This window comes from Notechis scutatus, chromosome 1, assembly GCF_049901735.1.
Source record: "Notechis scutatus isolate UNSWTSFEM ecotype Mainland chromosome 1, rNotScu1.2, whole genome shotgun sequence".
NCBI lineage: Eukaryota > Metazoa > Chordata > Lepidosauria > Squamata > Elapidae > Notechis > Notechis scutatus.
In genome coordinates, this window is record NC_142009.1 from 101,683,777 (window position 1) to 101,701,719 (window position 17,943).

General features: G+C 40.3%; 1 protein-coding gene across 2 annotated transcripts in view; it reads right to left on the reverse strand.

Annotated features, from left to right (window-relative positions):
- DSE (dermatan sulfate epimerase) overlaps positions 1 to 16,237 on the reverse strand; it is a 36,675-nt gene extending 20,438 nt beyond the window's left edge. Inside the window, exon 1 of one of the 2 annotated variants that reach the window (XM_087972833.1) lies at positions 15,397 to 16,237. The gene's annotated coding sequence lies outside the window, so the exon portion shown is untranslated. Of the gene's footprint in view, positions 1 to 15,327 lie in introns of both variants that reach the window. The other variant, XM_087972838.1, reaches the window with a different exon arrangement.
- Positions 16,238 to 17,943: the final 1,706 nt, after the last annotated feature.

Genomic DNA, 17,943 nt, shown 5'->3' on the forward strand with positions numbered 1-17,943 from the left:
ATGCATGTTCTTCCCTATTCCAGGCCATTTGGGGGAATATTCAACAGTCTAATATCAAATAATTAAATTAGAACGCTTGATTCTTGGTGATTATCTGTACTTTTACTTGATTCCTGGTGGCTATATGGGAGTGCCCATGTAGCTTTGTTGTCAGCAATACAGAAATAATTTGTCACGCTGTCTTCTGGGACCTTTTTTAAAATTTATTATTCAAAATTACTGACTTGGTACATCCTGATTTCCCAAACAAGTACTAAGAGGTTTTGACACCGATTAACTTTTCACCTCAGTCAATGTTGACTAGCCACTCTTGCAATTCATTTTACATTGCACTGGCAATAGGAGCAATGGATGTAGAGAAAGTAGGCAGAGGGACTCTGCATTTTTATCTCCTTTCCTTATTTAAAAGACTTACTTTTGCATGTCTGTTAAGTAGCATTTCTGTTATTCTCTGAGTCTTTCATCATTTCTTTCTTCCCTCAATTCAGTTTTCTTTTTGATTCTGATCTGTGCAGTTTAGGAACTTCCTTCTTCCCTCTACCACCCCTATCTTAGGATCATCATTACTTGGGCTTCGGTATCACCATGTTACTTCCTGAATAAAGCTTATCTTTTAAACTCTTAATTTTAGAGTTTCTCTGCTACATGTTCCTTTTGCTGTATAATGCTAATTGCATTATATCTGTCAGTTTCCATCTACAGTATTTAACGAATAGAAAAACTGTTTATGAGTCTTTTTAACCTTAAATCACTCCTGCAATTATTGAGTCTCTTCTTTTACAGCATGAACCAATTACATTATTGACCAGTGAACTACAACGAAACGAGAAACAGTCTAAAAAAAGAAGTCTAAGAATTAGCCTGCTGAATAATACATTCACAGGGCAGAACATAAGATCCTGCCGGAACATTTGCCACGGTCTTGAAAAGAGCACTAAAAATAAACATTGTTTTTAGAATCAGGTAAAAATATTTTCTTCATAATAGTATATTTTATAAAGAAAATTTTATGAATGGCTTATAATATTTCCCCTAAGGAAAATCAGGAAATCAAAAGCAGGTAAGAGGCAAAGATAATCCTCCCCCTTTGCATGCATATATTCTCAAACATACACATAGTTTCTTGATATTTCTACTTTTTCAGAAGCAATTTTTACATGTATTAGACTGAAAAAATGAATTAAAGAATCTCTGTAAAGAAAAACAGAAGCATTTTCTGTACTTAGCACTTTGGTAGGAAAAGTATCTGGATCTCCAGTTACTTTAGTTCTGAGAAACAGACTGTAGCCAAGTAGTCTGCCCAGTTAGATTATGTCAACCTGCATAGTGTTCACATGTGAAATATGATTATTAAAAACCATATCAGCAGCTTTTTGTAGTGCTGATGTCAACTTGAAAAAAAAATCACTTCCTCCCATAAAAGGTCAATTATTTATAAAACCATTGTTTTTGTTAGTCACGAAGTCGTGTCCAACCCATCGCAACCCCATAGACAACGTTCATCCAGGCCTTCCTGTCCTCTACCATCCCCCGGAGTCCATTTAAGCTCACGCCAACTGCTTCAGTGACGCCATCCAGCCACTTCATTCTCTGGCATCCCCTTCTTCTGCCCTCAATCAGGCTCTTCTCCAGTGGGTCCTTCCTTCTCATTAGATGGCCAAAGTATTTGAGTTTCATCTTCAGGATCTGGCCTTCTAAAGGGCAGTCAGGGTTAATCTCCTCTAGGACTGACCGGTTTGATCACCTTGCAGTCCAAGCAGACCATACAGAAGGCCAAAAGATATTAGTACCACATCACTTTCCCCACCAAAAGAATGTTAATTTGCCATAAAGTCAGTTGAAGTTGACACAAGAATATGTTACCGTATTTGCCGGCGTATAAGACGACTTTTTTGCCCTGAAAAACATGCCTCCAATTGGGGGGGTCGTCTTATATGCCGGGTCGTCTTATACGCCGGCAAATAGTAATTGGGAAGCACTGCGGCTGCCCGCGGCTGAGGCATTTTTGCACCGTGGAAGCGAATCCCGTGAAGCCGAAAGGAGCAGCCAGCCTTCTCCCAGCTCCCAAGGAACAGAGGCTCGCACCGCCCGAGCTCCGCTGAGGTATCCAGCTGGGGCTGTCAGGAGTTGTTACCGCTGGCGTGGCTCCGTGCGGCTCCAGTCCCGCGTTGCCTCGGGAAGGGAAAGGCAAAACCAGGAGCCGCTGCTGCCATTGCAAAGCGCCGCCGCGGCTCTTCCTTTTTGCCTTCCCTTCCCGAGGCAACGCTGGACTGGAGCCGCGGAGCCGCGCCAGCGGTAACAACTCCTGACAGCCCCAGCCGGATACCTCAGCGGAGCCCGGGCGGTGCGAGCCTGTTCCTTGGGAGCTGGGAGAAGGCTGGCTGCTCCTTCGGGTTCACGGGATTCGCTTCCACGGTGCACAAAAGTGCCTCAAAAAAAAAAAAAGTGCAAAAGTGGAAGGCGTGCGGAAGAGGGGGTGAGTATATAACAAACTATATTTTGAGTGGAAATGTTGGGGGGTTGTCTTATACGCCGGGTCGTCTTATACGCCGGCATATACGGTAAGTCATGCATTAAAAGCAAGATATGACCTCTGTGGATTGTGGAATAAAGAACTCTGGATGCCATTTGATTGTCTCAGTTTCAACTTATTTCACAACAAATTGGGATTATTTGAGAAACAGGAGTACCAATACTTTTGACATCGGTATATGAAAACAACAATCAAGAATATATTAATATTCCCTCAGTATTCATCTTTGATATTTTCTTACTATTTTCAACAACTGAACAGACACCTTTAGCCACATAATTCGCAGATGCTCTATTTATAATAATTATAGTAGGTGTAAATTCTCTAAATATTATTAGTTCACACGCTGAGAAAGATTACACTCTACTGCTTTTTAAAAGAACTTACCAGAGTCCAATTTTGAATAAAAATCACCAGAACCAATTATCTTGCTCAAATAGTGTTTTGACAGCCATAAAGGGATCAAGCAGGATTTTTTATATTATCAAAATCTGTCATTTTCTTAATCAATATGTTGTTGAAATAGCACAGAACTGGGGACATAATAGGAACAAACTTAAATTAGCTAGGATGCTATACTGGCTTATGGGTTAATTGTATTCCAATCAGCAAAAAGTCAAGGAAAGAAGACAGATAATTATTCTCTCCCGCTTTTTGTCTTCCCCAATTACAAATGGCTCATAATATTTCCCCTAATATCTCAGAGTTACTTTGCATCAGTCCTTCAGGCATTAATATTTTCTGGCAGCTTCAATTTTACTGCTGGAGCTCAAACTGAAAGAATATAATACTCATTTAGAGGCAGATGCCCTATGATACTTGTTCTTCCTCAGCTCCACTTCCCATAGTAATAAGTATGCAAATGCAAAAAAAAGCATGTCAGAGATATATAATAATGGCACAGTGGTTAGAAGGCTGTACTGCAGGTAAACTCTGCCTACAGCCTGGAGTTCGAGCCTGACAGGACTCATGGTTGACTAGCCTTCCATCATTCCAAGGTTGGTAAAATGAGGACCCAGATTGTTGGGGGGGGCAATATGCTGACACTGTAAACCACTCAGTGCTCTGGAGACAATGGATGGTATATAAATCTCAGTGCTAATGCTATCGCTATAATTAAGTGGGCAACTACTTAAATATAAGCCAGTAATGTGCTGCAGCTGCCCAAAAAAAAAAAAAAAAGCACAATGGAGTCCTAGGTTACATCAACAGAGGATAGTATCACTCTATCATTGGAGATTTTTTAACAGAGATTGGAGAGCCATTTGTCTGGAAAGGGAGAGGGTCTCCTGCTTGAGCAGAGGGTTGGACTAGATGATCTCCAATTATCCTATGATTACCTGACTGTCCCATGTTGCATTATCTATGTACATTCCAGAAATAAGATTAGAAAATATTTTGCAAGAGGTGGTGGTGATTTATTTATATTTCATATTTTTTGAATCATGAATTTCCCTCAGAGAGGGACTCTGGGTAATATTGCCACACAATATCCTCATATTCAGATAATATGCCATCATATATCAGTAAGACAATCAGAAAAATGATATCTTTTTTTGTTTGTATAAAAGGCTCCAACTGTTTGGAACTGAACAACTAAGTACCACCAATAAAACTGCAATGTAGTTTCTTCTCTTTAGATGCAATAGAGCAGGGCAGAATGTCAAACTCAAGGCCCGCGGCCAGATCTGGCCCATAGGGCCAGCCTGGAAATGGCAAAGGACCGGCCCGTGGTGCCTCTACTAGCGAGAATGGGGCACAGGGGCTGCACACACACACACACGTGCCCCATTTTGGCTGGCAAAGTGCTATAGGAGACTGTCTAGGCTGAAAAAGAGGCACAGGAGGGTGCTGCAGGAGGTGTGCGTCTCATTTCCCCGCCCCCCAAGCCGGCCCATGGAAGAAAAACTACAATGCTGATCCTGCCCTTGAAGAAATCCAGTTTGACACCCCTGCAATAGAGTTATAGTGGCAACAGTTAGTACCCACACATGGTTGTGGGGAAACTATCAGGAGGTAATGGAGAGCTTAGTCAAGCAAGATGGAACACAATTTCATTTGCCTTTCCATAGTGAATTTTGTCTCCTGCCTCCCATTTTATCCCAGTTAACTTCCCTAAAAACGATTCAGGTCATTTTGAACATTGCTGTTCTGGTCACTGTTGCTCAGCTATGACATTTATTGTATTTAAATTTATTGTCTGCCCAACTCCACTGGATTCTGGGTGGCATAATAACTACATAAAAACATATAAACAGCTAGAAACATTAAATCCAATAGGCAATCTAAATAAACATGATATAATAAACAACAAAATTAACATCATAGAGGCCGTTGAACAAATCATGAACATCAACCCTTGCCTGGGACCAAAGCCAGATTTTCAAAGTTTTCTGTTAGCTTAGAAAACAGTGTGTCATCCTTATCTTGGGGAGGGATGTTGTTCCAGAACATGGGGGCTGTGATAGAAAAGGCACCCTTCTTAGGTCCCACAAGGTGGTAATGTTTAATGGAGGGAATGAAGGCTTTAAACCAGAAGTGGTATTCAGCCGATTCTGACGAGTTCTGGTAGCGGAAATTTTGAGTAGTTCGGAGAACCAGCAAATACCACCTCTGACTGGAGATTTTACAGTATCCTTCCCCTGCCATGCCCACAGAACTGGTAGTAAAAAAAATTGAAGTCCACACTGTTTTAAACACTTTTTAATTCTACTGTGAAATCTAGACATCTTTATCTCCTATATGTTGCTTTCTTAAATTCTTCTACCAGTTTTCTTCTTTCTTTTTCTATCATAAAATATACTTAAGAAAAGCAGAATAACTGCATTGACTCCATGCCATCTTTTTATGCAGCTATTCTTACTGAAAAAGAACACATTTTTAAACAATGAGTAGAGATAGGGCAGGATAATAGTATTATGAAATAACAAAAATAGGTGCAATCTGGTGTGTGTGGAGAGGGGACAGATTTATTCAACTTGTTTAGACCTATAAACCAGTCTAAAATTCATATGCTTTTTTCAGTGAAAAGGAGCAGGAAATTGTAGTTTTCCAATTTGGCAATATATCTTGTCAGCTGCTTCTTTTTAGAGTTTTGTACCCAGATTTATGTCATTTTGCTGAGCTGTCTAGCCTTTATAGTCTCTCTCTCTCTCTCCCCCTCCCTCCCTCCCTCCCTCCCTCTCTCTCTAACTCTAACCTACCTTACATACTAAATGTCAAGGAGAAAAACTGCTCTCTATACCATCTTGAAGAAAACATACTGATGGCCCATCCAACAAATCAACCCAGAGTTCTCACTTGAAGCACAATTGACCAGGCTCAAATTTTCCTATTTTGGATATGGTATAAGAAGACTCAGGTGTTTGGTAAAAGCTCTAATGATTGGGAATGGTAGAAAAAAGAAAGGAAGGAAGAAAGAAAGGAAGGAAGGAAGGAGGAAGAAGGAAAGAAAGTAAGAAGGAAAGAAAGAGAAAGAAAGAAAGAAAGAAAGAAAGAAAGAAAGAAAGAAAGAAAGAAAGAAAGAAAGAAAGAAAGAAAGAAAGAAAGAAAGAAAGAAAGATTAGCAATTAGGTGGAGGGACTCAGTAACAGTGCCAGTAAGTGCCCCCCATTGGGAGACAGTTTAGGGATAGATTGTCAAGGAGAAATTCTATGTATTCTCTAGGAGTCAAAAATGACTTTATGGTATATAATTAATCAATGCCATTTTGAATTCTTGGGAAAAGAACAGATTATACATCTCACCAGTAAACTAATTCTCTATTCAGTACCTATGTTACCTATGATAGAGCAGATAGGATGGTAGCAAGCAAGGTAGGAGGTAAAGAGGACATGTAATGGGCCCAATTCCTGGAACATTTGTAGAATCCCAACTCCTATTTGTATGTGGTGAATCATATTAGCCATCGGATATTTTGTTTTGTTTAACTTGACTAGGATCAACATTCTCCAAATTGCGCTTTGCCTTCTGGAAGCCACACATCTTTTTCCCCCAGATGGCTTAAAACAGTCATTTCCTGTTTCCTCTTGAGTTTCCATTTTCACTGAGCTACTAGATAGTTTAATATTGCTGTTTAGCTTCAGTCTTTCAGTCTGCAGATTTATGGACTTTTTTTTTTCATGGAAGAATAATCTCCAGAACAGGATTGTAATCCATTTTCCAGACCAGTCTGGGTTTCAAATAAAAGCCTTATACTCAAGGCACTATGGAGGCAACTTGTGCAAAGAGAATTAATGTGATAATTTGAGTGATATTAGCGACTGCATTTTACTGACTGGTAATACTGTTAAAGCATTATTGATGCTTTAGAGATGACTAAGGGAAATATTATGATCCATGAGACAGGAATGTCTGCAATATTGCTATACAGGTAGTCAACTTATAACGGTAAGTGGAATCAGAATTTCCATTACTAAGCAAAGCGGTTAAATGAGTTGAACCTGATTTTATGACCATTTGCCACAATTGCTAAGTGAATAACTGCAATTGTTAAGTAAATCACACAGTTGCTAACTTTGAACGGTTGTAAATTGAGGACTACCTGTGTTACTTTTTCTTTCCTACAACATTTATGGGGCTGGCCCTACTATCACTAGTTATGAGTATGATTACAGTTGTTTCACAGACTTTAATCTTTACATCCTGCCCATTAACATAGCAGCACCAATAGCTATGCTGACACTTGCTACATATTTATTACTCCTTATAGTTTATATTCTTTTACAAACATTTGAGTGTAAAATTTATATTTTTTAAATTATGAGAAATGCTGCATAATGTAACTCGCATCATAAATGAATATTTTACATTCATTTAGGAATACAAAACAAAACATACATGCATACTTGTGGAAATAATTCTAAAGTGTCATCTCCACAGTCCAGTTACCAATAAATTTAAATAAAAATTTTGGACTGCTGCTTAGATAAGAGCAAATGTTTACACAACTTTTGGTGTTTCTACATGAAAATCAGGAAAAGATTTGCCAGTGTTAGAATATATGGCTATGGCTTTTAATTTATGAAGTTCATAAATTAGTACTGCCTTAAAAAGTTATGCTGACAATTTTATTCATTAAAATGATTCCTTCAATTTAGAATTGAAGGAATTTAGACTCAATTCCATTTGGTTATTGAGGTAGCATTCAAACCGACAAGCAAACTTTTTTTTCCATGATTATCTTTTTAAGTGGCTGCATCTCATCTGATATTTGGCAAACTACCATCTCTTCATTCCACACATTTTAGCAACATTAGTGACCATAAGTGAGGACTTTCTGAAAAGTTGAGTGTTGTATTGCTGTTACATCCAGATAATGACTGTCAAAATTGCCTAATACTATAGCAGAATAGCTTTTGCTACAAAAATGATTGCTATCATGATGCAACCATAGGTTTCTTTCACCAATGCAGAAAGGAGAACAGGGTGGATTTCATGTTTATACAAATCAATGATTTCCTGTGCAAATCTCAGCAAGCAAGCATTTGGTTACTTTCACTACCCACTGCATTTTCTGTGCAAGATTTCAGCATTCAAACACTTGGTTACTTTCACTATCCACTGCAGATTTCAGTATTTATTTATTTATTTGTTATGCACGCCCCCTACAGGCCTCTTAGGAAGGGGGTGAGGTCAATAGTAGACAGTCTAAGGTTAAAGTTTTTGGGGTTTGGGGAAGAAACCACAGAATCAGATAGAGTATTCCAAACATTGACCACTCTGTTGCTGAAGTCGTATTTTCTGCAGTCAAGTTTGGTGCGGTTAACCTTCAGTTTGTATCTATTGTGCGCTCTTGTATTGTTATGATTGAAGCTGAAGGTAGGACATTTGCAGGTAGGACATTGCAATGTATGATTTTATATACTATATTTAGATCGGACCGGAGGCGGCATAGTTCTAGGTTTTCTAGGTCTAGAGTTTCAAGTCTGGTGGCATAAGGTATTTTGCAATGAGTAGAGGAGTGGAGAACTCTTCTTGTGAAATATTTCTGGACTTTTTCAATTGTGTTTATATCAGATACATGATATGGGTTCCAGACTAAATGAGCTGTATTCAAGTATAGGTCTAGCAAATGTTTTGTATGCTCTAGTTAGTAGTGTAATATTACCAGAGAAGAAGCTACGTAGGATTAGATTAACAACTCTTAATGCCTTTTTGGCTATGTAGTTACAGTGGGCTCTAGCACTTAGATCATTAGAGATGAGTACTCCAAGGTCCTTGACAGAGTTTGGATCATCAACAAGGTCTTGACTATTTAGCTTGTATTTTATTTTCTGATTTTTTTTGCCAATATGTAAGACAGAGCATTTATTTGTTGAGATTTGAAGTTGCCATTTGATTGACCATTCTGATACATAGTCAAGGTCTTTTTGGAGGGTAGTAATGCTAAAAAGGAGAAAAATGCACACAAGACCACAAAGGATTTAGATACCAACTAATTGATGGGCAGAGGAAAAAGTGGAGTAGGTAAAAGGGTGCCAAGTTTTATATGCAGAACTTAAAATACCATGGAATTCTTTTGTATCATACTGTAAATTACAAGGGAGAACAAAAGTTTAAGATAAAGATAGGGGTTTGAACTAAAGATAGTATGTCTTGAACTCTAAGCCGGATTAATTGCATCATTGCCATGGAGGGGGAGAAAAGGCAGAAAAAATGTGAAAGTAGCAACAATATTATTGGGTTCCCCTTTATAGTTGATAAGCTTGGGAAAAGTAAAAAAAGTATTAAGAGTCTGAGAAATTTGATTTAGCTGATAATGTGGGAATACTACAGTATGTGATGATAAGGTTCTAGAATGTAAATACTCCTTTACTGACAAAGCAGATGTTTAAGACATGTTTCCCCTGAATTAAATATAATATAGCAAAAGTGATTCTTAGTTGGAGCTGACTTCTGTCAATTCTGTTGCCCTTATAATGCAATTCTATGTATGTATCCGAGAGACATTTCCACTGAGGCAAGGGGGATTTATTTCAGTTAAGATGTTTGTTTGTCTTTATCTTTGAGATATTTATATTTCATTCATATTTATATAATATAAATGAAATATAAAAACTACAATGAACCTTTAATAGTTTTATTTAACTTTCATGCTTTTCCCATTCTATACAGTGGCTCAGTTTAAAAATAAATAAAAGAAAACTCTTCTTTTTATTGCATTTTAATTACTTTTTCTGAAAAGGCAACACTTCTACCTATACATATGGAACTATCACACATATATTAGTTTGAGGTCAATGGATGGAGCATTATTTACATGTTGGTCACAAAAGCACATATAATACCCTTCCTCTTTCAAAGAAAATTTATATGTCTTCTAAATGTAATTTATAACCCATGTCTATGCAATATACCCAGAATAATTCCCAATAAATCCACTATATATTTCTTTTAGATAATATACTTAGATTTATAACTCTATATAAAGAGTAGATTTCTCGCCTGGTCATGTCCGGTTTTAGGGGGTGGTGCTTAGCCAAGGGAGTCAGTGTTGTCTGAAGACATTTCCATGGTTATAAGGCCGGCATGACTATATGCCAAGGTGCATGGAACTCCGTTACCTTCCCACTGAAATGATACCTATTTATCTACTTGCATTTGCATGCTTTTGAACTGCTAGGTGGACAGGAATGGGAGCTCACCCCTTCATGTCAGGGGTGGGATTCTACCAGTTCGGACCAATTCTATAGAACCGGTTATGATTCTGTGCAGTTCGGAGAACCGGCAATGACGAGGGAAAATACCAAGCTGAAGTAGTAAAGTAGTAAAGCTGGAGTAAAGTTACCCTGAGAAGCACAAAGCCGAAGACACAAGCCTGAAGATGATGAATGAGACTTCATCGAAACGTCGCCTAGATACTTCCAATTTTACGCAGGAGAAAACCCGAATAACCAAAGATATATATATATATATATATATATATATATATATATATATATATATATATATATATATATATATATATATATATATATATATATATATATATATATATATAATGTTTTCTTAAGTTTTCGCGGGTACTTACATGTATGGTGTTCGGCTTGGTTCGGTATTTTCCCACGTCATTGTAGTTCTTTTAAAGTTGTAGCAACGTTTCAGCAGAATCTCATCTGCCATCATCAGGCTTCTGTATTGTGTCCGTCTGTGGGTCAGACTTTTACAGTGGTTTCAGATTTAAATTTGGGGCAGCCTATTGCTGTGCCAGAATGGTTTTTTCTTCATCCTGATTGGTTGGGAGTCTTGGTCTGTGTTTATTGGTCTCGGAGTTTGCTGTGTTCTGCTTGATGGGTGTTTCTGATATCTTCTGTCTGTTTTTTGGCTCTTTTTGTATCTTGATTGGCTGGCAGCATTGTGTTACTTTAATGGAGGTCTTTAGTGCAGCTTGGCTTCGGGTAAATGGACGGCTATCATTAGTTAGGAAGCTGGGTTTCATCTGGGTGCCTGGTTGGGGTGTGTTTGAGCTGGAGGTATCAGGGGGGATCTGTTTGTGCCCAGGTGTTTGCCTGGCTTGTGGTGTGGAGATTTTTTTGTTTGTGAGTGCAGGCTTCCAAATGATTGACAGCCTGGTGGAATCATCTCTTCTGTTCATGCTTTCTGGTCTTTTTTTCAATCTCTATGGCTTCTCTGATGACTCTGTGGCTAGGGTTTTCCATAGTGGCCAGGGTTTTGGTGCCATTGAAGTTGATGCTATGACCTGTAGCTTCCATGTGTTGGACTAGTGAGGAAGTGTGTTCCAGCTTTTTGACTGCATTTTTGTGTTCATCCAGGCGGGTACTTATTCTTCTATTGGTCTGTCCAATGTATGTGGCCGGGCATGATGCACAGGGGACTTCGTATACGCCTTGGTTTTCCAGGTCGATTTTATCTTTGTCCTTAGCAACCCCAAAGATAAAAGTGAACTATCTACTCTTATGTTTCTGCTTCAGTGCTTTATTTCATAACTACCTTTGTCCCAAGCACACAATTTTTGGAAGATACTAACAGCAGTCAATACAACTTAAGAGCACTTCAGGATACTATCTTACCTTCTAGTCTTCCCCAAACCAGTGCCCTTCAGAGCTGGGACTACTATTTCCCCAAATTCTAAGCCCAAGCATAACAGAAAATTCTGGAAACTCCAGAACCACACCATATAGGAAGAAACTTTAAGAAGTTTAGCTTCTCATCCAAGAAGCTGAAGAAGCTTTTTGGATGAGAAGCAAAATGTCTTCAAAGAAAACCCAGAAAGTCCAGTTGCCTCTTAAAAAAAGCACCTTTGGGACAACCATGACTTGGATGACTGAGAATCTCCATAGACATTTAGCCACACACCATCTAGAGCAGGGGTCCCCAACCACCGGTCCATGGACCGGTCCCGGTCCGTGGAACAAGTCCTACCGGGCCGCTGGTTTGCTGGGCGCCGCCATCTTGTTTTGATGAAAAAGTGCTTCCGGTGAGCTTTTCCGGGTAGAAAGCTCACCGGAAGCACTTTTTCATCAAAAAGATGGCGGCGCTAGCGCTTTCAGTGAGCTTTTCCGGTAGAAAGCCATTTCTACCCGGAAAGCTCATGAGCGAAAGCGCCATCTTTTTTATGAAAAGTGCTTCCGTGAGGTCACCGGAAGCACTTTTTCATCAAAAAAGATGGCGGCGCCCAGCTGATGCCGGTACCGGGCCGCGGCGTCAAAAAGGTTGGGGATCACTGATCTAGAGAACCAAATGGGACAGTGCTAGAGGGTATATCTCATTGAGTACAATGACACATGCTTCTCAATATACAATCCTACAAATCCCATATAATACAATTCTACAAATCCCATTGGACAAATCTTATAACCCCTGCTACTATAGTTTTTTTTTCCTTTGTCTCTCTCCTATTTTTCTCTCTCTTCATCTTACCACAAGCTTTGCAAACCTGAATTACTGTGACAAAATTCATTGAAAGAGTAACTACCTCATGTTTCTAAGTTTTAAAACATAAAATAGGCCCATTCTCACATTGAAAGAGACATTGACAAAGATAGATTAAAACAAACTATGAGATAATAAAGAAATGTAATGCTTTCCTTATGTCAAATTACAAACTTGAGTTTGTTAACTTGAAAAAAGTGGGAGGAAAGACTTTGGGTGTAAATTCTGAGGCTGACTATCTCTGTCTCTCTAGCTTGATTACTTTCTTCCACAGTAGGAAGCTCCTTTGTGCATCTCAGTTCCTTCTTGCTCTGCTTTAAGACAGGAAATATTACAACATTTAATAAAGTACATTAAACCATTTTTTTAAAAAAAAAGCTCCTTCCAAAACATTAACCCTCAAAGCCCTACCCTCCTTTACTAGCTAAGATGATAGTTAGAGGCACTAGGAATGGCAGTGTAGGTTAAGGCCTATAGAAGAAAAGCCTTTGGAAGGAAATGATAGCTGTCTTCAATAAACTAGCTGGTTGTATGAAAGTCAGGGCAGAATTGATCCAGAAGACAACAATCGATCAAGTTAAATTACAAGGAAACTGATTTTGGTTGGACATTATGAAAAGATCCCTAACAGTAAAAGCTATTCAAGAGTGGAAGAGACTGCCTTGGATGTGATAGACCCATGATGGCGAACCTATGGCACGCATGCCACAGGCAGCACATAAAGCCCTCTCTGTGGGCATGCAAGCTGTTGCCCCAACTAAGCTCCACCGTGCATGTGCGTGCGCCTCCTGCCAGCCAATTGATTTTTGGGTTTCTGCCACGCATGCGTGGCAGTGAAGGGAGCACCCCCCCCAAGCTTCCCATCTATGCTCCCAGGAGGCTGCAGGGAGGCCTACTAGGCCCAAAATGGGGCATTGGGAGTCGCGTGTGTATGCGCGGGAGGGCAGGAGGGCACGGAGGTCACATGTGCATGCGGGGGAGAACGGAGGGGGTCACATGCACATATACAGGGGGTGGGGCAAGCAGGAGGGGGTCGTGCGCAGATTGCATTATGGGTGCAGGCACGCTCATGCGTGCAGTCAGCACGCAATGACAAAAAGGTTCAACATCACAGTGATAGAATCTATACACTAGAATTTAAATACAGGCTAGAAGGCCGCCTCTTAGGATGCTGTAGTATGAGATTCCAGTATTGGACAGGGGGTTGGACCAAATTATTTCCAAACTTTATATTCTATGAAGCTTTACACATCACTGTGGTAATTAGGTACCATATTGAACAAAATATTGATAGCAGAGTTTAGACATCAACATATTGCCCACTCACCCCTCTTTAAAAAAATGAAACAGCGCAACTCCTTGTTTTAATGTACTTTATTCCCCAATAAATTTATATAGTTTGTAGTCTTAACTTTCTTTTCCGTTTAACCCAGGGAGATGTATCTGCTTTTGGTGGGTAAATCAGGTTTCATAAAGGATGATAGCAATGGATTGCTACATTTTTTATTTAAGCTATAGTATTTCTAATTTTGCATGTGATAATTCCAAAAACAGGATAGCATACCATTCAGGACAAGGGGACGAGTCCTACATACATTGTATATGTTGGCTATTTCCATACCAGCTTACTACAATAATCATATTGATATCAGATTAAACAAATCTGTTCTCTGTTCAGGCATACTGTAACTCAATATTACTGTCCTATCAATAGCCATTTGCAAGGACCCATGTGTAGGAATTGGCTGTGTGAATTCAGTCTAAAACTATAGTACATTCAGAACAATTTATAAAACAATTTAGAGGGCACATTTACCTGTACTTAATCAAAAGTGAGTTAAGTGGAGTTTTTTTCACTGTCCTGGTTCTATACAATTTCAGCCTATTTTTATGGTCAATCCCATTTTAATAACCTTTACACATAATAAAAACAAAGCAAGGTTATACATATGTTTAGCTTCCATCTAAAATATATTTACTAGGGCTGAGTCATAGCTGCTCAGTGACATTTATTTCTTGAGTCAGTGTTCAAAGAATAATGTTCCTAAATGTCTGCAGCAGGGCAGAAAGTCTGCAAAACTTACACAGCAGTTGAGACAATTTCACTTCTAAAAACATTAACCTTTCCACTTCAACTTTTCCAAACTTTACCCTAAATTACTAGCCTTGCTTTTGGCTTTGTACTTTGCTGGGCATCTGAGTGAAGAATCAAGAAAGCTATCAGAGGCGTCTCATATATATGTATAGGTATTATATATATGAGAGGTACCTATATATATGAGATGCCTCTGATGGCTTACTTGATTCTTCATTCAGATCCCCAGCGAAGTACATTTTCTGTGTGTGTGTGTGTGTGTGTAATGTGTGGAGTTGGGCCAGCTGTGTGTGGGTATGTGTGTGTGTGTGGGTATACACACACACACAGCTGGCCCAACCCCACACATTCTTTCTAAACCCAGAAGGCTCAAATAGTTGATTAAATTCTATTACCTTGGGGAAAAAAGATGCATGCCAGTCACGTAGGGAAGCTTCTTGGAAGGTCTCAAGCATGTTTACCAAGACTGGCTTTTGGCCATACCAATTTGGGCATTACGGGAACTGTAGTCCAACTCACATGATGGGAATCGGCCCGAGGATGGCTGTCTCTGGAACACTTTACTAATTGGACTGCACAGGATTGCAACTCCAGTTTCTGGAGGTCTGATATAATAACCCATTTCTAACTTCGAAGAGATTCGCAATCTTACCCACTAGTTGGTAATGGATGGAATGTCCGAGGCAATTGCAAGACCCTCTTTCCCCCGTCCCTATCATCTTTTGGGTGTTTTTTTTTTTTTTTTTTGAGAACTCAAGCCTTTTCTCTCCCGCCAACGTCTCCTGCTCCCCTCCCCATTGCTGACCTCCAAGTGTGGGCCGAGAAAAAGACTTCTGGTAACTGGACGGGGGAAGGAACGGCCGCGTCCTCTCACCTCTCTCTTTCTCAGCCTGCTGTTGGCGCAGCTTTTCCTCAATCCACGGGCGACAGGAATGCGGAGCCACCGGAGTAAAAGACGACGACGACTACGCTACTCCTCGCGCGGGCAAACTTCTCGGCCGGGCGAAGTAGCGGCCAGTCCGCGACGGATGCTCGACCGGCTAGTTTGGCCGGACGCACAGCCGGACGGATGGATGGATGGAAGAAGCTCGGGCCGCACCGATCACAGGACAGCGTTCGAAGGCGCCTGAACTCCGCCAGAGGGAGGAGACCGCAACGTCACCGGAGAAGGGGCGAGAAGAGGGCGAAGGAGCCCCTTATAGTCCCACCTCTCATCCGAAGGCCCCCCTGGCGGATATCGCTTTAGGCTGGCCGAAATCTCAGACGCCTGCGAAGTTCTTTTCCCGCCAAAGTGGCAATGGGAGAGGGCCAGCCCCCGCCCGCAACTTTTTTTCCAGAGAAAAAAGACTTGACTTTTACAATAATTTCGCTTCTCTTGTAACCAGGCTGGCCGCCCCTCCCAGGCTCCCGGAACAGTGGCGGGGCTAAGAAGAAGCGACGCATCTGTGGAAAGCAACCCTTTTTTCTCCTGGCCCTACTCTATCCGGCCTCAGCCGAGTCTCCTCCTTCTCCCCTCCTTTCCCGGTCTCTTTGGATCTTGGTCAGTGAAGATCTCGCATGAAAATGCCGGAGCTGCGCTTAACTTTTCTTTATTTGCTCGCCCTTTTGGCTACCAAAGGAGAGGGGGAGGAGACGAAAGAAGCGAAGTTGCCTAAAGCGTTGAAACAAACCTCCACTAGTTTATTCCCCTGCGTCTTCAGAGCGCAGCTGCTCATCTTTTCGCTCCCCGGAGTCCTTCCGATGGCAAACGACGTTAGTGACCGCCAATAGCCCCTTCAGTGGTCCACCAAGAAGTGAAAATAGGTGTTGGCTGGGTCTTTTAAGTTTTAAAGTGTTTTTTTTTTCTGGTTTACTTCCCTGCTTAACTACATCCCATTTTTCCTCCAACCCGGGAGGAAATCAGGTGAGCCATCACAGTTCCTGGCCTTTCAAATAAAGGAGAAAGAAAAAATGGGGTCACTATGCTTTTTTTCCCCTCTCCCACCAGTACACTGAGTTGTTAATCAGTATTACAAGAGTGAGTTAATAGAATAGAATAGAATAGAATAGAATAGAATAGAATAGAATAGAATACTTTATTGGCCAAGTGTGATTGGACACACAAGGAATTTGTCTTGGTGTAAATACTCAGTATACATAAAGAAAAGATACATTCATTAAGAATCAAGAATAATAACGTACAACACTTAAGTCAGTAGTACAGGTAGTTGTCAGATTTGCAACAGTGGCCTTTCAAAGTTACAATAGCACTGAAAAAAGTGACAGCCATTTTTCACACTGATGACCATTGCAACATCCCCTGGTCACCTGATCAAGATTCAGACGCCTGGCAACCAAATCATGTATGACAATTGCTGTGTCCTGGGGTCATATGATTCCCTTTTGCAACCTTCTGACAAAATCAACGGGGAAGCCAGATTCACTTAATAACCATGTTACTAACAACTGCAGTGATTCAATTAGCAACTGACAAAGGTTGTAAAATGGGGTAAAACTCACTTAGCAACTGTCTCACTTAACAACAGAAATTTGGGCCTCAATTGTAGTCATAAGTTGAGGACTACCGGTACTACACTGAGAGGGAATTTTGCTTGTTGACACTCAATCTTTGGCTGCTGTAGGACGGAGGGGATGGCCACTTTATTTTCCCATTTCTACCCCTGCATTCTCCAGACTAGCAGAGATTCCATAACTGAGCCAATTCCATCCCTTAGAAAATAAACCTGGTTATATTGAGGCATTATAAGCTCTGTAGCCCATCAAAAGAAGTGGTGTTCTTTTTATTTAAAGTGTACAGGTTTCTCTCAGCCTGAAAGGCTCCCAGATGATAATGCAGAAAAATGGTCTCTAGTTTACTGTTTAAATATAATATGATATACATTTACAACGGTAAGCTTTTCAAGGAAGCTGAAATGATATGTCCTATCTAGATATCCTCCCTCAGCAGATGATTCCACATTTCTGAATAAATGACTGATTGGAGGGAGGGGGCATTGAGTTCAAATTGTAGCAACAGCAAATAAAAATATCAGATTCACATAGTCTGTGGTGAGGTCCCATCAGCAGTTTCCCCCATGTCTTGGTCCCTTGATGATGTCTGTCAGAAGGAGGAAGAGGTTTACCTCAGCTGTTTGCAACTCTGCTTCTTTTCTTAAAAATCTATTCCTAATATTTTATCCTATATTTTTACTTTATTTAAATTAATCAGATTGTTAGTATATGAGACCCAGTTTGGTCTAGGGGTTAAGGCACCAGACAAGGAAACATGAGACTGTGAGTTCAAGTTCTGCCTTAGCCATGAATGCCAGCTGGCCATTCACTCTCTCTCATCCTAAACCACCTCTCAAGGTGGTTGTTGTGGGGAAAATAGGAGGGGAAAAAAAGGAGTATTAGGTATGTTTATTGCCTTGGGTTTATCTTG